Raw genomic sequence first — 25515 nt, forward strand, 5'->3', positions numbered from 1 at the left:
GTTAGGACTTAGGAGACACGTTTGCTGCTGGTTCTCTGGATAACACGGGACTATTAAATGAGGAAATGATGGAGGATCTTTAAAGTCTTTTCCAGCTCTGACATGTTAGTCACAAGTAAATTACTGAGGACATATTTCAGGCAGTACGCATTGATTGAGGACCTACTGTGTGTTGGGAATTGCATTAGCTCTGAGGCTGTGAGAAGTAGAAGACACTGTCATTAGGAGGAGACAGGCATGTACACAGCCAGTCCTGATATCTCCTGGGTATGAACGAAAAATAACAGAAGTTGGTGAAGGGCTCTGGGAGATAGGAGAGGAAAAGATGAATTGTGGGGAAGACTGGGAAGCCTTCCTGGAGGAGGTGACATGTGACCTAAGCCTTGGTGAATGAAAAGGAATCCAATAAGCCAAGAGGGTTTGATTTGCCATTAAAGTGAGGAGATTCCTATTCTTCCCTCTCTCAGCCTTCATTTCTTCATCTGCAAAGTGGGATCATAACAACCACCTCTCATTAAGATTGAAAAATGGCTGGGAAATATGCTCTGGTGTGTGCCCTATAATGTTTTATACAAATGTCCATTATTATTATTATGTTCATTCGTTCATTCAAGAAATATTTATTGAGTATCTACTATGTGTCAGGCCTATTCAAACCCTGGGGATAAAGAGGCCGAGGGAGAGGTAGCATCTCTCCTGCCGCGTCTGCATTCTGGTCGGCATTTCAAATTTTGTTGGACATCCTAGCGTGTGAACGTGCCAGCGTTAAGACACTTCAACTTGTCTCTGGAAGTTGGTGAGGTTGAACATGGTGAATTTCACAGACAAGTGAAATACTATTTCAAGGAAAGAGTTTGTCCTTTGGAGGTGGCTCTTCTCCCCTGGAGATCTTCCAGAACTGGTTTGCTGTTGTGTGGGTGAGAAGAATCATCACCATAAAGGCAAAGAACATGAGCTAATGCTTGCAGAGGGCTTAACATAGCTCCTGGCCCGGGGTGCATGCTCTGCAGACACAAACTGAAGTCCAAATTTGTCTGCATGCCGCAGGGCAGAGTCAGCGCCACGGCCCTACTTGACCCTCCCATGAGCTCATGGGCCCCCTTTGCAGACCTGGGCACTGAGGTTTGCCGGGGCCAATGCCTGCTGCAGGGTCACACAGCCTGCGTGTGGCAGAGCGGCCCTAGCTCCCGGGAGCCCAATTCAAGCAAGCCTGCCCCAACCCCACTAACTGGGATCTGTTCCCCCACCTGCGTGTTGCCTGGTTCCCAGCTTAGGCCTTGTGGGGACAGTGAGGCTGGGCAGGGTGAGGGGCATGAGCCTGGAGCCTGTGTCTGGACCAAATCCTGGCTTCACTGCTTATTAACCATGGGCCCCAGGTCACGGCACCTCTCTGAGTCTCAGTTTCCTCATCTGCAGAATGGGGATGTGTGAAGGGCGAGGAGAGGGAGGGAGGCCTCTGGGCCGCTTTGTCATCCACCTGGAAGCTGCCATCACCAGGCCACGAGCACAAGGTGTCCTGAAACGCTCTCTGCTTCTCTCTCAAGCTGATGCATACTTGTCGTGGGCGATGTTCCCACTATCAGACATTTGGTGGAATCATAAAAATCCATTCCCACTCTGCTTAATACATTTTCATGCTTCTTCCTTGACAGCCCTGGGCGCATCAGATTCGGGGTCCCACTGTCTCGGAGCCCACGCTTCTGGTGTCCTTGGGAACGGAAGGTGTTTGGGGACAGCCCAGGCAAGAGACCTGGGCTGCTGAAACAAAAGGAGAGAAGGTGAGGTCAAGGGCAAGAGCAAGGCCAGGCCCCCGGGTGTGCCCAATGCTGCTTCCTGTAGCCTCTGTCATCCAGAGGCTCTCAACACACTCAGCGCTTGGGTTTAAGCCCTGTTTCTAACCACGTGCCCACAGTTAATCTCTCCGAGCCTCAGTATTTATGAAACGGGAAAAATAAAAATGCCCACCCATCCAGTTAAGCGATTAAATCGTGTGATGCTTGAAGACAGCTGTGTCTGTGCCCAGCTCCTGGTAAGAACCCAGTGATGCTGCAGTAAGCAGGTATTAATATCATAAGTCAGCAGCATATGCTGAATTCTGAGCTTTATCTATGTATCTCGTTTAGAAAAGTCACAATAACCCGGGGGCTTGGGGGAGTGAGTATCATCTTTACCTTGTTGATAAGAAAACTGGGTTTAGGAAGGGGAGTGATGTAGCAGAGTGATGCCCGGAGATTTTGCCAAATCCGCCAGTGTGATCTCCCTGCCATACACACCTGAGCCCAGGTTCAGGGCACCCTGGGGTGGTGAGGGCCAGCTGGGGACTCCAAAGCCACACGCCAGCCAACTGTGGCAGGTTTAACCAATGCTCCTGGAGGGCCCTCCCTCTGGAGATGCAAACACACTGGTTCCCGAGGACTGGAAGCCTCAAGCAAGTGCGGCCCTAAAACCTCAAAGGGGGTTTTGCCGCTATGGCTTTTCTGGCAACAAAAGCTGTTGATGTATTTTTCAGGCTGAGTGGCAAGTTGAGCGCATCATCTACAACCTGCTATTAGACGCTCCTCACTGTGGTCTGTGTGGAGGGCTCAGGGGTAGAGTCCGGTGTGTGGTGGGATCCCATGTCTCTCCTTTCTTCCCTCTTGATTGGGAGCACACCAGGGATTTCTTTTTCTTTTCTTTTTTCTTTTTTTAATTGAAGTATAGTTGATTTACCATATTGTGTTAGTTTCAGGCGTACAGCAAAAGGATTCGGTTATACATGTATATGTATATATCTATATTCCTTGTTTTCCCCGATTCTTTTCCATTATAGTTTTTTACAAGATACTGAATATAGTTCCCTGTGCTATCACGTAGGGGATTTCTGCATGAGTCTTTCTCCCTCACAGGACTGTGCACACCCCCTTGGAACTCGACGGAGGCTTGCAGGACTGATCACGTTTGATACTGACTCAGAGGCTGGTCTCCTTCTCTTGGAGGGGTGCCCCAAACTCCTCACTCCCAGGCCAGCCTCCTTTTCTGTCCTTGAGTGTTTCCAAACACTGCTTTGGGACCAACTCCTGGAGAAACTTCTATGGATATAGATGCAAATATGGAAGGCTGGGCCCCAAAGGGCTTCTGGTGATTCTGACGTGCTGCCCCCGTGGCTGGCTTTGTCTCCCTCTGTCCTCCCCACGCCACAGTGCACACGTCTCAGGGCAGGGTTCTTGTCTCTCTTATTCTCTGATATATCCTCAGAGCCTAGAACAGCACAGAGCAGGTGCTCAAGAAGTGGAATGAACGGATGCAGGGATGGATCAATGGATGCCGGGTGATTCAGCCTTAACCTGGATGTATTTTAGGTGCGCTGTTATGTCTCCGTGGTTATGTCCCAGCAACTGGTACAGGGTCTTGTGCTCAACATCTGCTTAATCAGGGAGCTGGACCCGATTATTCACTAAGTCAAGAGCATCTCCCCTTTCCTTGCCTAGGATTTGGCTCAAGACCTGGAATAATTGGTGCTTGTTAATGTCTGTTGAGGTGAATAGCTGGGTGTGAAACTTAAAACACCAAGTCAGGGATCTTTTCATTCCACCCCCTGGTACTTTTATTTAGTAAGAGTCTGTGGGTGATACATCTTTGTACATCTGAAAATGTCCTTTACAGTTCTCACTCTTGAACAGCGGGCTGATAGTACCTCCCATAAGTCTTTAAACTTGAAGAGTGATGACAGGAGGTCTGCTATTATTCAGTCCTTCCTGTCTTCTCTCTCTGGTGACCTTTCAGCTTTCCTCTTTGTCTTTGATGTTTGATAGGTCCACCATACTTCATTTACATGGCTTTGAGTCGATATGGAGTCTCGTGTTTTTTCGATTCTGAAAAATTGCCAGCACTCAGCTCTTCAAACATTGTCTCTCTCTTCCACATTCTTTCTTATTTTCCTCTCCACCACTTTTATTAGGCATGGTAAGTAGAACTGTATGAAATTGCTGATAGTCAACCATTTTTGACCTACGAAATAGTTCATTTTAGTAGATTGGAGCTTCTCTCTCTGCCATGCAGATCTCAAATTATGCTTTCATATTATCCATTTAATTTATCTTTTTTAAAATCTACATTCTGTGTGATTTCCAAATGTCTATTTTGGAGTTCAGTATCTTTGCTTCAATGCATCTATTTTTCTATTTAACCTGTCTATTGAACTTTTCTATTTTATTCATTGTAGTTTTCATTTTTAGCATCTCCATTTAGTCCTTTTCAGATGTGTCTTTACTTTTCCATGCAATCTTGTTTTTGTATGTATTTCTTCCTATCTTTCTTTGAAGATTTTACATATGCTTATTTTAAAGTTTCAACTTTTTACTTCTAGTTCTTGGGGTGAATTTCTCTATTTTGCTATGTCTTTTGATTGTACTAGACCTCAGGGTGGATTTTTTGCTCCTGTGGATTGTAATTTTTATTGTGAGCTCATCTCTAATGGGGCAGCTTTTCACAGGAGCCTTGTTCTCTGGAGTTTTAGAGGTACCCCTTCTGGTAGTTTCACATGTGCTTCACTGCTAGGATCCTGTGGGTTTTATCAGCTCTGGACGGATTTGATAATAATGTTTTAGCTTGGAGTTTCATGGATGGGCCATGCTTCATGGTTCCCGGCTTTAGGAAGGGGGTCAGACACATACTCTGCCTCACTTAAGCCTGAAGTTTCCTTTCTTCCCCTAGACTCCAGCTCCTATAATTCAGTCCATATACCCTGTGAGTTGTTTGTCTTCAGCTTTTATCAACTACTCTAGTTCGAGTTTTAACTTCATTTTGAGCTCCTGGAGATTTTCCTTTCTTTGCTTTTGAAATTGGCTTTGTATTGAAATCATTTGTTGTTACCTTGTATCCAACATTTTTAACGGTTTGAACTGAGGGTGAGTGGGGTGGACAGTCATGCAGGGTCTGCTCAGTCTACCATACTGACTGGATATCTGAGGATCAAGAGTTATTGTTATAGATATTTTTATTATCATGAAAGGAGCTACATAAGTCACCAGAATAAGACAACGGATGTCAATCTGCTTCTAAACTTTAAAGTTCTCTAACAATGGTAGGTATGAGGTGCTCAATTCCCATTCCTAAAGGAGGGACTTAAAAATTACCCTGTATGTACTGAACTTGTGAAGATGGCTGCCTGCATTTGCAGGCTCTGCTTTCTTATTTCCCTCCCAGAAAGGGTATGTGTCAAGGTCACTGATATGACCTCCATCTGGCCACATCCGATGAGCAGTTCTCTGTTCTCCTCTTGCGCACTTGGCTCAGCTAACCACTCTTTTCTTCCTCCAATTCTTTCTTTGCAATGCTTCCAGGATACTGCACCCACCTGATTTCTACCCACCTCCCTGGCCACTGTTCCCACACTCCTTTACCCAGATTCTAAAGGTCGGGTGCCCCCAGGCTCTCTTCTCTTCTCTGGGTGCCATCTGGTCCATGGCCCCACCTCCCAGCTGTATCCCCAAATTCATATGCTTTTCTCCAGCCCCATTGCTGCCATGATAGTCCACCATCTTTTGCTAGACTGAGAAATTCTCTTAACTGGTCTCCTTGTTTTCCAACTTATCTTGCCATTATCCTGACTCCATCTGGCAGGGTCAGACACAAATTAATCCTGTAGTTCCACTGCTTAAAACCCACCAATGGATTCCCGTTGCCCATAGAACAAAGCCCAGTACAACCCCGTATCATGGCCTTCAAGGCATCCTCTGATCTGGTCCCTGCATTCCCCTGCAGCCTCACCTCCTTCCTCCTGATAGTTCACATGCTCTAGCTTGGCCTTCTCACTCTGCCCCAGGGCCTTTGCACTTGCAGACCCTTTGCCCCAGCCATCTCTCCATGGCTACCTCCTTCATATCATTCAGCCTCAGCTCAAGTGCCAGCTCCACACTGATGACTCTTGCTAAGGCAGCCCACTCCCACCTTCAGTCATTCTCTCTTCCATTACTCTGCTTGACTCTTCAAGACTCTGTCAGGACTTCCCTGGTGGTCCAGGGGCTAAGACTCCTTGCTCCCAATGCAGGGGGTTTGGGTTTGAGCCCTGGTCAGGGAACTAGATCCCACGTGACACAACTAAGAGTTTGCATGCTGCAACTAAAGATCTGGCATGTCTCAACTAAGACCCAGTGTAGCCAAATTAAAAAAAAAAAAAAAAAGGCTTTGTCATCAAATATGATCTCACTTATGTCTTTACCCATTTATGGTCTCTCCCCCACAAGAATGTGAGCTCTACCAGGGAAGGGATGGGGTCTGCCTTGCTCACTGTTGATTTTCCAGTATTGAGAATAAAGCCTGGCATTTCGTAGGTACTCAACAATTATTTCTGGAAGAAATGATTGACTCGAGGCAAGAATATACAATGGAGAAAAGACAGCCTCTTTAATAAGTGGTGCTGGGAAAACTGGACAGCTACATGTAAAAGAATGAAATTAGAGCACTCCCTAACACCATACACAAAAATAAACTCAAAATGGATTAAAGACCTAAATGTAAGGCCAGACACTATAAAACTCTTGGAGGAAAACATAGGCAGAACACTCTATGACATAAATCACAGCAAGATCCTTTTTGACCCACCTCCCAGAGAAATGGAAATAAAAACAAAAGTAAACAAATGGGACCTAATGAAACTTAAAGCTTTTGCACAGCAGAGGAAACCATAAACAAGACGAAAAGACAACCTTCAGAATGGGAGAAAATATTTGCAAATTACTCAACGGACAAAAGATTAATCTCCAAAATATACAAGCAGCTCATGCAGCTCAATATCAGAAAAATAAACAACCCAATCCAAAAATGGGCAGAAGACCTAAACAGACATTTCTCCAAAGAAGATATACGGATTGCCAACAAACATATGAAAGGATGCTCAACATCACTAATCATTAGAGAAATGCTAATCAAAACTACAATGAGGTATCACCTTACACCAGTCAGAATGGACATCATCAAAAAATCTACAAACAATAAATGCTGGAGAGGGTGTGGAGAAAAGGGAACCCTCTTGCACTGTTGGTGGGAATGTAAATTGATACAGCCACTATGGAGAACAGTATGGAGGTTCCTTAAAAAACTAAAAATAGAACTACTATACGACCCAGCAATCCCACTACTGGGCATATACCCTGAGAAAACCATAATTCAAAAAGAGTCATGTACCACAATGTTCATTGCAGCACTATTTACAATAGCCAGGACATGGAAGCAACCTAAGTGTCCCTCGACAGAAGAATGGATAAAGAAGATGTGGCACATATATACAATGGAATATTACTCAGCCATAAAGAGAAACGAAATTGAGTTATTTGTAGTGAGGTGGATGGACTTAGAGTCTGTCATACAGAGTGAAGTAAGTCAGGAAGAGAAAAACAAATACTGTATGCTAACACATATATATGGAATCTAAAAAAAAAAAAAGGTTCTGAAAAACCTAGGTGCAGGACAGGAATAAAGACACAGATGTAGAGAATGGACTTGAGGACACGGGGAGGGGGAAGGGTAAGCTGGGACGAAGTGAGAGAGCGGCATGGACTTATATACACTACCAAATGTAAAACAGATAGCAAGTGGGAAGCAGCCGCATAGCACAGGGAGATCAACTCAGTGCTTTGTGACCACCTAGAGGGGTGGGATAGGGAGGGTGGGAGGGAGATGCAAGAGGGAGGAGATATGGGGATATATGTATATGTATAGCTGATTCACTTTGTTATAAGGGGGAAACTAACACACCACTGTAAAGCAATTATACTCCAATAAAGATGTTAAAAAAAAAAAAAAAAAGAAATGACTGACTCTATGTTTAACCTATATTATCTCAAGTCTCTCAACAACCCTACAGGTAGAACTTAGTGTGCCTGTTATAGGGATGAGGAACGTGGGGATATTCTGAGATTCCTAAGATTCCCAGAGTCCTAGAGCAGAGAAGAGGCAGAGCCAGGCGTTAGGTTTTCCTGGCTGGATCCAAGGTCCGTGTTTATTCTCTTGTATCAAGTTCCTTTTTGTGAGCAGATTTGGGATTTGAGTGCAGAGGTCAAGACACAAACAGTTGTTGAGTCAGGATGTCTCTTTTGTTTGAGAACAAAACCGTTTCTTCAAGCCAACGAAGAATATCCAAGTCCCCGAAGGCCCAGCGCGGGATGGCATGCTTGAAAATGCCCGCACAATGGCCGGCATTATGCAGAAGCAGTTTTTTAATCAACTGTATTTTGGAGTCTTTCGAACCATAAAAAGACCAGTGCGAAACCACAAAACTTCTATGTTTCTTACACTCTTAAAACTAAGGAAGGAAAAAAAAAAAAGTGGGGGGTGGAGGAGATGAGATTATTTGAACCATATTTTGCAAACGCCAGCTTCTCTCCCCGTCTGAGGGAGACGGTGCCAAGTTGCAACTCGCCGCACATTTTTATGGGCTGAGTTACTAACCTTTGCAAACAGCTGCCCGCAGTGGAACGACTGCCTGGGCCCCGGTCCCTGGACACGAGGAGGCATCGATGCGATGCCCACCAAAGGCAGAGCTTTCCGCCCTCGCTCCGGGATTGAATCTGTCCTTTGGCCACACATGCTCACTGGCACCGCAAAGAACCGTCTGTTCTTTCACTCACTTAAGACTTGGAAATTTGGGGAGTTGGCACGAGCAGCGCGTTGGACCACAAGCTAGGACCAAACCAGGGAAGCATGAGCCTTGACGCCTGCATCGCTCGGAAGTAGTGTGGAAGGAGGGAAAACGCTTTCCGGTTTGGTGGACCAGTTAGAACCTCGGGCTTCACCCACCGACGCTCCCTCTGTGTGTCCTTCCGGCAATGACTTGATCCAGCTCGTCCTCAGTTTTCCTGTTTGTACAGCGAGGCTCCGAAACTTGCCTTGTGGGCTGGAGGATGAGGGTTAAATGAAATAGTGCCTGGGAGAGGACATGGTGTGATGCTTAAAAGCAAGGACTTGAGAGTCTGTGTAGACCCAAGTTCAAATCCCAATTCCAGCTCCTACCAGCTTCGTGATCTCAGGCCAGCATAGACTAAACATCATTTCACTGGGTTACGCAGGGGTGTAAATGAACTAGTGCATGTAAGGTCTTGGCACAAAGTCTGGCTCACAGTTCTAAATAAATAGATACCATTTTCGTCTTGTTCCTGATAAACAGTCCCCAGGATTGTGGGTGACGCTGACCGTGTTTGAAATGAGAATCACCACGTGATTAGGAACATGTTCTTAGGCTATTTGCTGATGTAAAAAATTGTCTAGCTTGGTAATCATAATGAGGTTTTATGTACGTGTGTGTGTGTTTCACTTAAACTTGGACAAATTGGAAAAAAAAAAAGAAAGAAAATCCTTTGTTCAGTGGAGAACATGTTTCAAAGAAAAAGTCATCAGCCAAGAATATTCAGATCCTTTTGTTATGTTGCGAAGAGATGATTATTTTGTAGGCTCTGGGGCACTTAAACTCTCTCCAGAAATTCCTTTGGTAAATAATAATAATAGAAAATATCCTTCGGAAATAATAGAGGGGATTTAGCAAATGCCTTTCTTTCAGGGATCTCAAAAGGCTTCCACGTAATTTTAGGGCTTTAGTGATTTTCTTAAAAGGGTTTGACTTTTCTGCATCAGTCAGAGGTATGTTCACAGGAACTGGAGAACTTTAGAGCTGGAATGGGTCCTAGGGCTGACTTTGTTTTGTCCAGTGTGTCTGCTATACCAATAGGAGAAATGGAGGCCCCAGCAAGAGAATATGCAGGACCTCTGGGAGCCAGCTCAGCGTTCTTCCTGGGCCAGAGACTCCCTGACTTCTGCAGGCTCCGTATTCTCAAAAAAGGCATCTGAAGGCTGACACGAGATTGACATTTGACATGTGTTTGCTCACTTCATCTCTGAGCTTTCACCTGTGCAGGTCTGGCAGAGAGGGACAGGTGAACAACGAGGGCCAGAGCTTCACCCTGGGACCCCTGCCTTGGAAGCTGAGCGGCTGGGAAGGCAGGGGACAAGCCCTGGCTCTGGAGTTGGGCTGGCTGCTCAGATGCCAGCTGTGACCTTGGGCGATTTCGCCAAGTGGTCTGGAACTCTTTGCCTTCCCTTTAGAAGGCAATAGCTAATCATTACTTAGGTGGGTTTTGGTTAGAATTAAGAGCCTGTGTGCCACGTTCATCTATCCCCAAAGCGTGGACCGTCATTTTCTGCATGTGTCAGATTTTTCTCGCTGATTCAGGAAACGTCAGTTGACATCGTCTTGTTGTTTTGGCTCATTATCCAGAGTCTTTTTTTTAAAAAAATTGAAGTATAGTTGATTTACAATGTTGTGTTTGTTTTAGGTATACAGCAAAGTGATTCAGTTATATATATATATATATATTCTTTTCCAGATTGTTTTCCCTTATAGGTTATTACAAAATATTGAGTATAGTTCCCTGTATTATACAGTACGTCCTTGTTGGTTATCCATTGAGTCTTTGTTTATACATTTCTTCAATAAAAGTCTTCTGAGCCCAACTATGTGCTAGGCATTGGGTGTCATGATAGCCAAAATGAAACGTGAATCCTGCCATTGTGGACTTTACTAAGAAAAACCAGAGCAATGAATCCGTGTCATCACCACAAAAATGTGCGTCAGTCAGAGTAAGATAGGTTACGTTGCAGTAACAAACAGCCCCCACATGCAGTGGCTTAAATACAACAAAGACTTAATTTTGGCTCTTGCTACTTGTCTAATACTGGTCAGTGGGAAGGCTCTGTTTTTCATGGATGCTCGGAAACTCAGGCTGATGCAGAATCACTTTGGCTTGGGCCTTCATCATCACTGAGACAGCAAAAAAGGAGTACGGTGAATTGTACAGCGATGCTTCGAGCTTCCACCTCAGTTTCCCCATCTGTACAAGTGGGAGGCAGGACCAGCTGGTCCTTTCTCTCCAGCTGTGGCAGCTGAGGTCTGAGGACTGGGCTTTCTGAAGCAGCCTTTGGTCCTGCTGCCTGTGTTGTGGAGCAGGGATCACTCCTGTTCACCTTCAGAGAGTTGGCGGAGAAGTGGGTGCAGTCAGTGCTTAGAACTAATTTACGTTTTCAATTTTCAGCGCCATGCCTTTATTTTGGGCCTCCTTTCCCTTCTGCTCTTAAATTCTGGCAGAAGTATTTTCAAGGTTATGGTTATTACATCAATTATTTTTCTAATTTCTTTTTTGAGTGAAATTCATTTTTGCAGAGCAAAGAGGGAGTGGTGTGAATGGGGTTTCATCAGTGAAGGGAGGTCCGATTTTGGCAGGAGAATCGTGACTTTCCGAACGAGTAATTATGGATGGGGTGCGTTTGAAACCAACATTCACAGCGAGTTCCCCTGCTGTTTCCAATTGGTTTTGCTGGTTAGTTTTAAATCCTGCCCTGGCTTTTTCCACTGCTACTGAAAATCCTTCCCCCACGGCTGTTGGCCCTCCTGGAGGTGGCTGCATTTCTAATGCTGGTGAATGCATGGGGGTCGTTTTGAAATAGGAACTTGGAGGTCTGTCTCTGTGCAAATCTCAGGCCTCTACCTAGGGGTGTGCCAGGGACCTCCTTGAAGGTTTCATGACCGGACTTAATTCCAAATGACAGAAATGTAACCCAGTTAATTTAGGGTGACCCCTCACCCTGGGGTTGAGTGTACATCCTAAGGGGTTCATGGAGGGGAACGTGCATGGTCCACTTGTCTACGCTGGCAGGTCTGAGACTTCCTGACTCCTTGTGGTCCCTGGAAGATTCCTTGCCTTCCCAAGTGTCTCCCAGCTGCTTTTAGGCCCGCAGGGAGGCCCGGGGCACTTCCCAGGCCACTAAGAACCGTTTGTAGCATCACAGACACTCATGCAGCTGTGGCCACATCACTATCCCTCGACAGCCCTGCTGAGTAGGATGAACACCTTGGGCTGGCCATCACCCTGTGCTCTTCTAGAAGCAAGGCAGAGCTCCACTCTGCTCTCAGATTTGGCCAAACCCCGCCTCCTGTACCACCCTGGACCTGGCTGTCTTCTCAATCAAAAATGCCAGCCCTTAACTCTCCAATTTATGTTTGGCTCAAAGCATTTTTATCCTGTGATTGACCTTCATTCTCCGATGATGGGGACCACGGGCTTGGGTGAAGGCCAAACCGCCAGGTCTGGGATGGCATCACCCCTCAGGCCTGGGAGCAGGAGATGGGGCTGGGACTCTTGGGTGGAGGGCTGGTTCCCAATGGGGCTGGCAGGACCACGGGTCCTCACTGGGGTCCCCTTCCTCAGCTTGGGGGCAACCTTCGCCTCCTCCATCGGATGCTCCTGCCCTTCCAGGCGGAGCTCAGAGTCACTCCTCTTGGTCACTTTCCCTCGCATCCCTGGTCCACACTGCTTTGGCTTTCCCAGCATCAGAGCGTTTGTTTGTTCGAGTCTAACTGTTGAGCCGGTAGGGGGCCTGTCTCCTGTATCAGTTGGGGTTGGCCTGGGGAGGCAGAACCACTGAAAGGTATGTGAGTATAGGTATGAAAGCCCCTGACGCAGGGACTTGAGCTCACACGAGTATGGGGGCTAGGTAAGCAGTCCCTGTGCCTCTGTTGGCTTCACTTCCGATGCTGGAGCTTCCGGGCTGCTCAGCAGGTAGCTGGGAAGGGAAGAGGGCAGTGAGGTGGGAAGCAGGGTGGTCAGGAGCAAGATGGGATCCCAGCCGTGCAGAAGGCACCGGGATGGGTGGGCACCAGTGCCCGTTTTGCTGCCTCCAATCCTGGGGATGTTCTCCAGGGTGTCCTGCCTAGAGAAGCAGGTGCCCTTCGTCACGAAGCAGACACGGCCCAGGAGCTGGAGAGCTGAAGGATCGTGCGGGGACTGGAGCCGGTGCAGGCCCATCCGCTGCCCCGCGTGGAGGCCAGACAACATCTGTGGGCTGCAGAGTGCCTGCCCCTGCCCCAGACTGCTGCGTCACCTCTGCCCTCCACGTGTCACATGAAGATGTGTCTTGCGGCCCCTCCTCTGGGAAGCCTTCAGGGAGTGCATTCTGGGAAACGGAGTCCTGCCTGGCCAAGCTGATGAATCCCTCCCCCATTAGCCTTCAACCATTCAGAAGGCTGGTGTATCTAGTTCAGCACAGTTCATTTATTCAATGCATTTTTCTTGGGCACCTACTATGCGCCAGGCCTGTGCTAGTTGCTGGCGACACAGAGATGACTTGGGTCCAGTCCCAGCCCTAAGAACCTGCCAGGCTGGTGGGAGAGACAGGCTCAGAACCAGGCAGTGCTAATGCAGAGGTCACCACGGAGGTTGCATGGGGCACAGAGCCAGCCTGGGGAGGGGTGGGAGATCAGCAGAGGTTTCCTGGGGGAGAGTCTGCCTGAAGGATGGAGCAGGAGTTAGGCAGAGAAGGAGGAAGGCCGGGGGGGTGGGTGGGGTGGGGAGGTTGTCCATGAGAGAGCATGTGAAAAGGCCCTGGGGTATAAGGAAGGAACCATGAGTCACTCAGTCCGGCCAGAGCAGGGAGGAGAGCTGAGAGTGAGTAAAGGTCAGGATGGGCCAGCATTTGTGAGGTGTTAGGTTCTCGGCTGAAGAACCTGGCTGAGCAAGTGTGGTGGTGTTTGTAGCTGGGGTGTCCCCTGGTCAGATCTGGATTTTAGAAGGCTCTCTGTCACCCCGACCTCACTTGGATGGGAGGGGAGGGACTGCAGGCGAGCAAGCCCCCTGCGGGTCAGTGTGACGGCCATGGTGAGCGATGATGGAGCCCTCAACAAACCCGGAGGTGTGGTGGATTCAGTTACGTCACCTTCCTTCACAGCCTCTGAGAGAAATGAAAGAAACCGTGGTGATGACACCCCAGTCCTGGGAAAAGGAGGTCAGTTTTAGACAAAGCGCAGCCTTTATTTTTCAGGCTCTGTCTTCCTAAGGCAGGAGCCCTTTCGGCTCTTATTGAAGTGGTTTGGGGGCTGGAATCGGAGCGGGGGCACGTGCCCACCTGCTGGTGGGGACGGGTCCTCGGACACCACCTGGGTGGCCACAGAGGGGAGGCTGGAGCTCCCGTAGGCAGACTGGGGGCCTCAGGGGGTGAGCAGAATCCCACAGTTCAAGTCCAGGCCACGTTGGTCGTGTGTTCCTCCCACCGCTGACCACACGTGGCCACATTCCACAGGCTTTGTCCTGGCACCAGAGCCTCAGCCCTGGGTGGGGGGCAGCAGAACCAAGGCCTTGCCTCTGATCATTGGCCTTTTATATAATGTGTTGCAGCCGTCGTAGAATTCTCCTTAAGTTTCAAACAGAAATGTTCATCTGGAGTGTTTTGGGAAAGGTGTTATTACAGAGCCTCTGATGCCACTGAGTCTGTATTAGTAACGAGGGGAGGTGTGGAAATCACGAGGTGGCAGCTCCAGCTGATGGGCTTGACCTTTAGTAGATGGATTCACGTTTACAGTGAAATGGGTTTCTAACTAGTGATGTTAGCTTTTCTTTCACAGTGCCTTTGCTTTAGCCATGTTGCTTTCTCTTTTTCCTCTCCTTTTCCTCTCTCTTGGAGGCTGAGCCTTTGTGTGATGGGCTCTCATTCTCCTGTCCCCTGTTTTTCTCTGCATGAGCCCAGCTCACATGCTCTCTGGAGCTGGTGTCCAGGGGCGTTGGTGCTCCTGGATCCACAGCGGGGACGGGGGTGAGTGACAGCAGCTCTGGGCTCCCTCTGGCCCCTGGTCCTCACAGCTAGCCGACTGCCCTCTTCACCTCTCTCAACCTAAATGTCTCCCTTCTCCAGAGGGACCTGCCATATTACCTGTCACGTCAAATCGGAAACTAAGTGAAATGATGCAAAACACAACTTGCACAGGCTTGGGTGCCTAGCAGGTGATCCGTGAACGCAGGTTCTTTCCTGTCTGTGCCTCCCCTCCTGGACCAGGGCTTGGGAACTGGTCCAGGGGACCAGCCCGGGGCAGCGAGGGGACCCCAAGTCTGGGCCCACCCCTGTAAACCACTTACTGTCTGTCTGCAAAATGAGCTGGATTATCCACACGTTGTGTAAGTACCTTCTGGGTCCCCATTTGCGGGTCCTGACTGGGCAGTGTTGGAGAGAGAAGGTGGAGGAGGAGGAGGAGGAGGTGGGGGAGGGGAGGGGGAGACAGAGGCCAGCAGGGTAACAGCAGGCATCCCAGGTGCTGCGGGCATTATTTTGCATCCATCCATCCTTCTCCTGGTCCTTACCCAGCCCTCTCCCCTTCCACCCTCAAACCTTTCCAAAAGTGGGGGGGTCAGGTACCAGCCCTGCAGTCCTGGGGGCTAGAAGTCAAATCGTGCCAGGGCTTTAGGGACAGCAAAAGCCCTCCAGACCATCACGTTGAAACTGTAGGTGAGTTGGGGAGGGTGGGAAGGCGAGTGCGGAAGAGGCAAAGACCAAGTCCAGCTGTGAGGACAAAGGGCTTTGGCCTGGGGGGCAGGGCAAGCGTAGAAGGAGCAGGGAGGGGAAGGTAGCACAGACGCTCCTCCTTTCTGGGCCAGGCTCTCACTAGTGGTGGACGAGCAGATGTGACTGCCTCTTCCGACTTGAGCAGGTGTGTCTCATGTCTTCTCCTTGTTCACTGGTGGCAGACACAGACCCCAGACCTCAGTGCACACGCTGAGGCCCAGGGCAGGGGGAGGAGGTGATGGGTCCACTTGATGGATGGAATGCAGACAGCTGCTTGGAGCCAGGCCCGGCCCCCTTCCCTTCAGTGGACTGGATGTGAATCAGAAATAAACCTTCACTGTGTTAATCCACTGAGGTTTTGAGGTCATCTGTTACAGCAGCTAGCACACTCTGATACGGGGACACCGGTGAGTGGACGCTGGCAGGGATTCATTCTGAGCGTCCGTTTCTGTACCTCTCTGCAGGACGGAAAGACACACTCAGTACATAAAGGAGGGCATAGCCCCCCTCCCTGAGACTGCCCCGTGGGCGAGGCAGCTGGGAGAGATGCAGGGGCAGGCGGTATAGGAGGCCGGGCCGTGGGTCATGTCCCCCCCCACTTCAGTCACCACCCCCCTTCCCCACACGCAGAGCATGCTGGGAGGACACCGAAACTGGCCCAGGGCTGTGGATGTGCTCTCATCAGCCCAGCTGCCCCTCCCCCTAACCGCCTCCGGGCCAGGGGGGCTGACGAGGCCGACCCCACCCCCAGCTCCGAGGGTGGGCACGGGACCCAGTCCTGGCCAATCAGAGCACTGGAACCCACCCACCCCCAACCACAGGCTGCAGGGATGTAGGACCCAAGTGGGGTCAATCCCCTCCCCTCCTCCCCCCAGCCCCTGGCACCCACCGTCTGCTTTCTGTCTCTACAAATTTGACTGCCCTGGGTACCTCATATAAGTGGAATCCTACAGTATTTGTTTTTATTGTGACTGGATTATTTCATTTAGCATGATGTCTTCAAGTTTCATCCATGCTGCAGCATGTTCAGAATTTCCTTCCTTTTTAAGACTGAATAATATTCCATTGTATGAATAGACCATTCATCTGCCAATGGACACTTGGGCTGCTTCCACATTTTGGCTAGTGTGAAGAATGCTGCTGTGAACACGGTGCACAAATATCTATTTGAGTCCCTGCTTTCAGTTCTTCTGGGTGCACACCCAGGAGTGGAATCACTGGATCCTATGAGTTTTTGAGGACCCACTATACTGTGGGAACTATTTTTTTTTTTAAAGCCCCTGGTCCCATTAGCAGGGGGTTTATAAATCAGAGTTAATAAAAGATAAGGGAAAAAGGAAAAAGCCTTACCTTTGGGGCTGACATGGCAGCCCTCACGGGAGAAAGAATTTATTTTGACTAACAAGCCAAGCAGGGATAACCCGGGAGCTGGGCAGGAGGCGGAGGAGGCAGCAGGAGGAGGAGGGGCCTCTCGCCCAGATGTCCGGCTGGCCAGCGGCACAGGCAGCCGTCTCTATGTTGATGGCAAATTGTCACTTTGGTGGAATTCAGGAGCGCTACTGCCGTCATTAGGAGGCCATCTATAATTAACCCACTCAAGGCTTTTTGAAGGGTAGGACCCTTCCAGAGACAGCTAGAGCGATTCCACCTGCACCATCCCGGGAGGGGGTGAGGGGACGTCTCTTCAGCCCGCAGCTGACACGTAAGTAATGGCAATGCTATTGTTCCCGGGCCTCCTCTCCCAGGAAGATTCTGGACTCCCGGCTGGAGGTTAGCCTGTCTCAGGAGGTGCAGACCAGCCTGAGCACAGATGCAGAGGAGGCCTGACCCAGGAGAGCACGGGACACAAGAGGAGTCCAGCCTGGTCTGCCTCGTCATTTTCATTATTGGCCCTGGGGGCCTCGAATGCCAAGGTCAGCGCCCCCGAAGAGTGGACCAGACTCCTCGAGGGATTAAGCAACTTAAAAAATGCCGACAGGGAAGGGAAAAACATTGTGATGCGTTCTGACCACGGGGCTGCCTGCAGCCCGTTTCCCAAGCCCTGGGCAGGATTGGCGTCTGGATGTCCCCTCTGGAATGTCTGGGCTGCAGCCGGGGTTCGCTCTAAATGAGAAACAGGCTGGCAGGCCGCGGCCAGCTCCTCGTGCGGTCTGGGCAGGGCCGCTTGGCAAGGGCCGCTGCCGTGGAGGACACACGGGCTGTGCCTGGCGGCCATCCCACCAGCATGGGAGGCTTGGGGGCCCAGCCAGCCGGTTCAGGCCAGTGCCTGCACAGAGGGAGGGCAGGGCTCCCTGGGGCCGTGGCCGGGCACCGCCCTGGAGGCAGACGGAGCCGGTTCTGCTCCTGGCCCAGCCCCTCCCTCATTCTGCAAACTTGGGAACAATGTGCGTCACGGAGTCTCACGTGAAAATGTTTGCCCACGTTGAAAATGGGAGCAGTGACATGCCCCAGGGTGTATCATGGCACAGTGCTGGGAAGCGGAGGGGATACTTCATGGACTTTTAATGCCTGGAAAGATCTAAGAGGCTAGCTCAACGTACTGGTTTTATAGCCGTAGGACCTGAGGTTCAGAGAAGTTCAGGAGCTCACCCATGTCACACAGCAAGGTATGGGTAGATTCTCCAAATCAGCACTTCTCTGCGAGAACCTGGCCCACAGTGGTGCTTCCCAGCTCTTTCCCAGCCTCATCCTTCACCCTCATCTTCCCAGCCCACGCGTTGATCACAGATCTCCTGGTTTCCAGCCGGCATGCACGTACTTTTTCTAATCCTATGGGGTGGAGACTCAAGGATGTCCCAGGAGCTTCCAGACCAGAGCTCTCCCTGAAATCTGGGGTGGCTCAGATCAAGCCCCTACACACTTTCTTCCCACCTCCCACGTGGCAACATCTGGCTGACGGGATGCTGCTATTTGGTGGTCATTGCACATTTAACAAGGGGGCCTGGAATTGACGTTTGTCCCCCAGAGTAATCTTTCTAGTCATCCCAGGCTGTGTTTTTAGCTCCACTTTACAGATTAAGAGCCCAGAGAGGTTCAGTGACCCATCAAAGGACACCCAGGGGAGAGGGAAGGGTAAGCTGTGACAAAGTGAGAGAGTGGCATGGACATATATACACTACCAAATGTAAAACAGATAGCTAGTGGGAAGCAGCCGCATAGCACAGGGAGATCAGCTCGGTGCTTTGTGACCACCTAGAGGGGTGGGATAGGGAGGGTGGGAGGGAGACGCAGGAGGGAGGGGATACGGTGTTATGTATGCGTATAGCTGATTCACTTTGTTATAAAGCAGAAACACAACAATGTAAAGCAATTATACTCCAATAAAGATGTTAAAAAAAAAAAAGGACACCCAGTGGGAAGAGGGGTAAGCTGGGGAGGAAGAGGAGCTGCCTGGGACCCTCGGGCGATGCTGCCTGTGCTCCACCCTGGCTGCAAGAGGGCAGAGAAAATGCACCAAGGCCTAAGCATCTGCCCCTCTCCCTCGGGAGAAAAGGTGTGGTCTTCAGCTTACGAGTGTGTGACCTCGTGCAACCACGCAGTCTCTTTGGGCCTCCGTTTCTCCACCTGAAGTGGGAGGTGATGATGCAGGAACGTGAAGGAATGCGAGGGGGTGGGGAGAGCACCCGCGGGGGCCCTGTGGGACGCTGTATTTGGGAAGGGTGTCTCGGGAAGGGTGGGGTCTGTGGCGGAGAAGCCCCCCCCACCCCGGGGCCAGACTCTAAAGGATCTTGAAAGCTAGCGAAAGAGGGCTGAATTTTTCCTCTTAGTGGTGGAGACTGAACTTTTAAAGTGGGAGGTGACATGGTCTCTTGGTGCCTTGGGAAGACCATCCCTTTTGTCACATTGGAGAGGGTGGCCTGGAGGGGCCGAGAATGGAGCAGGAAAGCAGTGAGGGGCACGGGGCTGAGAAATGGAGGGCGTGTCAGGCAAGAACCTTCCCCCTTTCACTCTCCCCTTCCCTTTCCTACGGAAGTGGCAGTATCTGCTTCCATTCCTGCTGGAAGTTTTGGTTTTAGTTCCATAAAAGTGGTGGAGCTGGTTATGATTAAGATAAAGATGGAGACATCTTCAAGGTTAGTGCGCGGGCAGGGCATGTCACCGCCCCCCTTACCGCCCACCTCCTGCTTCCTCTTCCCTGGAGCACCCTTGACCCTGACCCCTGAGAAGTGTCCACTGGGCCATGGTAGGGCCAGCAGAGGACCTCTCAGAGGCCACCCAAGATCGGCCTTCACTGAGGACGATGGAGGCTCTCCGTAGGGGCCCCCTTGCTGCAGCACAAACCTTCCAGCACCCACACCTGCACCCCAGTTGCTCGCTGGACCCCATCCCTCCACGGTCCTATGCAGACCCCAACCCCACTGATGCTACAATTCACACTGAAATGATGAAGGACCACTGGGGGTGGTCATGATAGAGATATGTCAGGCCATGGGGGTGAGCAATTGCCAAACCAAGAAAGCAGGTTGGGATTCGAATACTTGGTAGTGACGCTACTGCAGGGACGAATTCTGCTCTAATTTATAAAAATATCCCCCAATCCTCGTGTAAATTATTATTTTCAATAACAACTTGGGACATCTCCAGAGCTATCTCCATGGTGCACCTGTGCTTGGTAGAGTTTTGGCTGAGAACCGTTAGGTGTATGGGTGACATCTCTGGGCAGAGGTAGGGGTGACCCACGTGAAAGTTGTCCCTGAAATTCGGGGTGGCCCAGAGCAAAATCCACTACGCTTCCTTCTCCCATCTTCCCAAGGGGTGGAATCAGGTCAAAATGAATACATTTGGAGAGACGCTGAATGGTCCTTTGTTTTTTGGTGGTAAGGAGTGGTTACAGGCCTAGTGCTTGCCTAGAAGCTTCATGCCTTTGTTTTAGCTTGGTATCCAGGTTGACACGGGTCTCTGTATGTGTGTCTGAAAGGGTGTGTGTAAGTGTGTGTGCATTCGTGAATGTGCATGCGTGTATGCACGTGTGTGCGTAGGGGTGAAGGGCACTTCCTTATTTCCCACATGCTTTGAAAGCAACACTCGTGAATTGGTTCAGCTAGGCTTTGGGCCCAGAAGGGGGCATCTCAGCCCCAGTCTCAAGCCAGCTGCTGTCCCAGGGCAGGTTACTAGCTGATGGCTCCTGCCGGCAGCGGGGACATCAGAAAGGGTTAAGGGGCCTGACGGGCTGCTGCCCCAGGGGTTCGTGCCCCTTGGTGCCCAGGGAAAGATCGATAGGCCCTTAAAGTGATTTATACAAATGGAAGAGGGGGCAGCGTCCTTACCTCAACTCCGGTGAGTCAAATCAGCATCCTCTCTTCAATATTGATCGTCCTGCTCTGTCTAAACACACATTAGCAGGGGCCAGACCATAAAAATGATTCCTCCTCCTTCATCAAATGGAAGGTCGTCTTGCCAGCTTCCCTGGAGGGGAGTGATGTCATGAATCATCGAGCTGGAGGGAGAGATTTTCCTTAGATCTGATAAGGCTGTTGGCGTCAAAGTTAACTGGGATGGCCAATGGAGAGAGGAGCGAGGGTGAGTGTCTAGAAGGGCTTTGGTGCAGCAGATACACTGGTGAAGACCGTCTGGATTCTGCAACTGCGTGTGAAAGCCTTCTTTCAGCGTCTTTACCTACAGCTGGCCTCACTGGCCAACTCCTGGTTTTTTTTAGGAGTTAGTGCCATAAATACAAGGCCCAAACCCAACTAATACTAGCAATAATAACATCTTCTCTTCCTATCTGCTCCCTCCTAGCCCTCCTGGCCCACCCCTGATACTCCGCCCCTTTTTTCCTTCCACGGCCAGGGAGGAGACGGAGCTGCAGGGGTTGAGGGGTCCGGCAGGCTTGGGTGTGCAACCCATCACTGACCCTTGTTTTCTGTGTGATCTTAGACGACTTGCTTCATCTCTCTGAGCCTCAATTTCCTCATGTAAACCTGCCTGGCAGTGTGAGTGTGAGCGTTATGTGATATAAAACAGGGTTTCTCAAGCCATGTCGCACATCACAATTTTTGCGCTATTTGTGCACTTCGTCTATGACTATTTAATAGTTTTATTTAAACCAATTCACTTTTTTCTATATAAATTTGTTTAAAATGGAAACATTACACCATTTAGAAATGTTTTTATTGAAGTATAGTTGATTTACAATGTCATGTTAGTTTCAGGTGTATAGCAAAGTGATTCAGTTATATATATATATATATATATATTCAATTTATATATATATATATATATATGTATATATTTTCTTTTCTCAGATTCTTTTCCCTTACAGGTTATTACAAAATATTGAGTATAGTTCCCTGTGCTATACAGTAGGTCCTTGTTGGTTATCTGCTTTATATATAGAGATGTGTATAAAAACATTACACTATCATTATAAATGGAAAATTAGGATCATGTACTATAAACAGAAGGGAATAATCAAAATAAGCATATCTGCAGATGACATCATGGTTTACATAGAAAATTTCAGGAAATCTACAGTAAAACTTCTAGAACCAGTAAGTGAGCTCAGCAAAGTCGTAGGATACAAAATAAACATACAAAAATCAATTGCATTTCTATAAACTAGTAATAAACACATGGAAATAGAAACACAAAAATACAATACCATTTATAAATGCTCAAAAAAATACTTGGTAAATTTATGAAAACTTGTACAGAATTGTATGCTGAAAGCTACAAAGTACTGATGGAATAAATCAAAGATGATCTAAATAAATGGAGAGACATGCTGTGTTCATGTTGGCAGACAACATAGTAAAGAGGTGAATTCTCCCTGAATGGATAAAGAGGTTTTACACAACTCCTATGGAAATTCCAGCGAGAATTTTGTAGATACAGGCAAAATTATTCAAAAATTTATATGAAAAAGCAAAAGAACTAGAATATCAACAGTAATTTTGAAAACGAAGAATAAAGTAGGAGAAAGCATTTTGCCTGACTTCAAGACTTATTCTATAGCTAGAGCTATAGAAATAAAGGTGGACCTACGTGCTAAACGATGCTTGTGCACAAACCACCTAAGAGCCCTTACACATCACTCAACAAACATGTACTGAGCAAATGCCACGTGCCCTGCCTGAGCCCCACCTGTGCTACGCAGAGAAATGGGCACCGTCCCTGCCCTTGAGGGGCTCCAGTCTAGTGGAATGCCAAAAGTTTGTCTGTGGGAATTCCCTGGCAGTCCAGTGGTGAGGGCTCCACACTTCCACCACATGGGGCACAGGTTCAGTCCCTGGCTGGGGAACTAAGAACCCGCAAGCCACTCGGCGCAGCCAAAAAGAAAAAAATAAAGTGTGTGTGTGTGTGTGTGTGTGTGTGTGTGTGTGTGTGTGTGAGACAAGGTGGGAGGAAGGGCAGAGAGGAAACTGAGCATCACCCAGGACCTCGTGCTGGGCTGAGGGACCCAGATGTCTTCCTCTTCTTCTCCATCTTGTTTTTGCCATGTTTTTCATCCTCTTCTTGCTTCTTCTCAGCTCTCTTTGGGAATGCTGCATTTAGGAGGAAGTGCTGTCCAGTGCAACGGCTTTCATAACTTTCTAATTTTCAGCCGTGGATCCCTTTGAAAAAGGCAGCTTAACACAGCACCTGCAATAGGATTGATGTTTGTGTCCCCCCAGATCCATGCGTTGAAGCCCTCATGCCCAATGTGATGGTATTAGGAAGTGGGGTCTCTGGGAGGTAAGTGGGATTAGTGTCTTTACAGAAAAGACCCCAGAGCACTCTCCTGCCCCTTCCATCACTTGAGGACACAGCAAGAAGACAGCCGTCTATGAACCAGGAAGTGGGCCCTCAGCAGATGCTGAATCTGTTGACACCTTGACCTTGGATGTCCCAGTCTCCAGAACTGTGAGAAATAAATGTGTTTAAGCCACCCAGTCTGTGGGGGTTTTGTCACAGCAGCCCTGATGGAGTAAGACAGCACCCCGATCTCTAAAAGTGGTCAAAGTGTAGCTGCTCAGGTAGGGTCCTACCTCCCGTTCTGTGCAGGGTGGCCCCTCAGGAAGCAGACACTGAGCTGGAGGTCGACGGGCAGGGCGTTGATTAGGGATAAATACCTGTGGGAGGGCAGGGGAGGCAGCAGGACTGGGCAGAGGAGGAAGTCCAGCCAGGATGCAGGCTTGACAGCACCCCAGCCGGACCTGCCATCTAAATGGCCCAGGCTGGGCCTTCGCACTCCTGCCCCCATCTGTTGCTTGCTGTGGGCTGCTCTGAGAAGGGTGAGCTCTTGGCTGAGGCTGGTCTCTGCAGCCGGGTGCGGGTGCCCCATGAAGGGGTGACAGCTGGAGGCCACATATCCTTTGTTTAGGGGGATCTGGGCGCTGCATCTCCACGTCCAGCCCAGCCCACCCTTGTAGTCCCCTCCTTTCTATACCCCTGGGGAGCAGCTCCTTCAGGATTCTGGTCACCGTCTTTTGCGGGGGCTTAGAAGAGCTAGGTTAGTGGATGAACTGAAGCCAGTCTCCAGGTGCAACCCGTGGTCATGGTGGGGGTTGCCCGGCCCTGACCTCAGTCAAATTCCTCTCCCCTCGGCTGGAACGTCTGCTGGTCTCAGGGCTCACCTGGTGGCCTGGGACCCCAGTCGCCATGACTCTCTCAGGCTAAGGTTCTTGCACTTATCCATTTACCATTACAACTGAGAAAGAGAGCATGGCAGGAACCCCAGAGGAGCCCGTGGGCAACCTCTATCTCTCCCAATGGGGTTACTGCACATGGGGGTGGCTGGTGACAGGTGCTGTCTGGTGGCACAAAGACCTTTGCACCTGGACCACCCCCATCTATCCATCTACCTGCCTCCACCCCAAACCACTTGTGCCCCATCTTAAGTTTTTTTCTTTACAAATCCTTGTGCACCCAGCCAGGCCATTCAGCACTGCCCACGAGTCTGTATTTATTCTAATCTATACCACTTCTCCTTCCACACAGTCGATGGCCAGGCGCTCTACTTGAAACGCTGCCCTTTGGGAGGATTTGTGACGGGTCTCTCATGCAGCCACAGGTGTGCATTGAGGAAGGGGGCAAGTGCCGTCCTGTGGCAGGATGGGGGTCCTGGGCCACCTGCTTGTGCAGCTTGCTCGTACCTTCTGGTCCTGTTCATCATCCATCCTAGAGGCACCCCTTCTATTTTAGGATGGACAGCTGCAGGGCATCCCCAACCTTATGTCTTGGTGGGTCTGACAGACCCAGCTTGTTTTGGGCAGTCCCGGACACCTGGTCACTTCTTAAGCCGTGGCCGGGTGTTCCATCTCTATCAGGGTCCAGTGGCACAGCTGGATTTATTTTTCAAAAAGCACCTACTTCTCTGTTGCAGATGGCGTGGCCTTGCTGCAGACCCCCAGGGGCCTCCTGAATTGTGATTCTCTCTCGCTGGGATTTGGCAGATGCTCCTCAGAGCCGCCCCTCCCACCACCAATACTTCTAATACTATAAGATCTTCTGGGTGGTGGGGTCCGAGTGGCAGTGTCGCTTGTGCTGCCGTCTGGTTCCCAATGAAGCTGGCAGTGGTTGGTGTCATCTGATTTATGGACCAGAGCAGTATTCCTGGATATGGAGTATCAGAGGCCTGCCAGACACTGTGCTTTTCTCTTTGTGGTAGGAAGTACCCAACACGATACTCTTCATTTTACCTTGGAGGGGCTCTCCCGTGTTGCTGCTGACCGCTGGACCTCGGCACTTTCCGCTGATATGGGGTTCACCTACCTTACCAAGGGCCCCAGCTTGAGAACCACTTCTTACCAGTGATGGGCTCCGTGAGAAAGCATCCCTGAGTTTTTTCATGCATCCATACTGGTCAAGGGCCTGCCTTGTGCCAGGTGTTGGCTTAGGATCTGGATGTACCATAGTGAACAAAACAGACAGGGTCCTCTCCCTCCTGGGACTTTCCCTCTAGTGGAGACAGAGGCATGGAGCAAGCAAAAGAACAAATAAATATACGGTTACAAACTGTGAGAAATGTTTTCAAGGAGAACTCAGGTATTGGGGTGGAGAATAATGGGAAGCCATAGTTTTATCGGGGAGACAGGTGGAGTAGGGGTGCCGAGGAGGTGATGCTTGTACTGAAAGCTGGAGCAGAGCTGGCAGAGCCTGGGGTCCTCGCGAGAGGGGAGAAGCAGGACGAGGTCCCCAGCAGAGGGGAGAGGGTGTGTGGGGTCCTGAAGCAGGAAAGAG

The sequence above is a fragment of the Eschrichtius robustus genome, chromosome 1, assembly GCF_028021215.1.
Source record: "Eschrichtius robustus isolate mEscRob2 chromosome 1, mEscRob2.pri, whole genome shotgun sequence".
In the NCBI taxonomy this organism is placed as follows: domain Eukaryota; kingdom Metazoa; phylum Chordata; class Mammalia; order Artiodactyla; family Eschrichtiidae; genus Eschrichtius; species Eschrichtius robustus.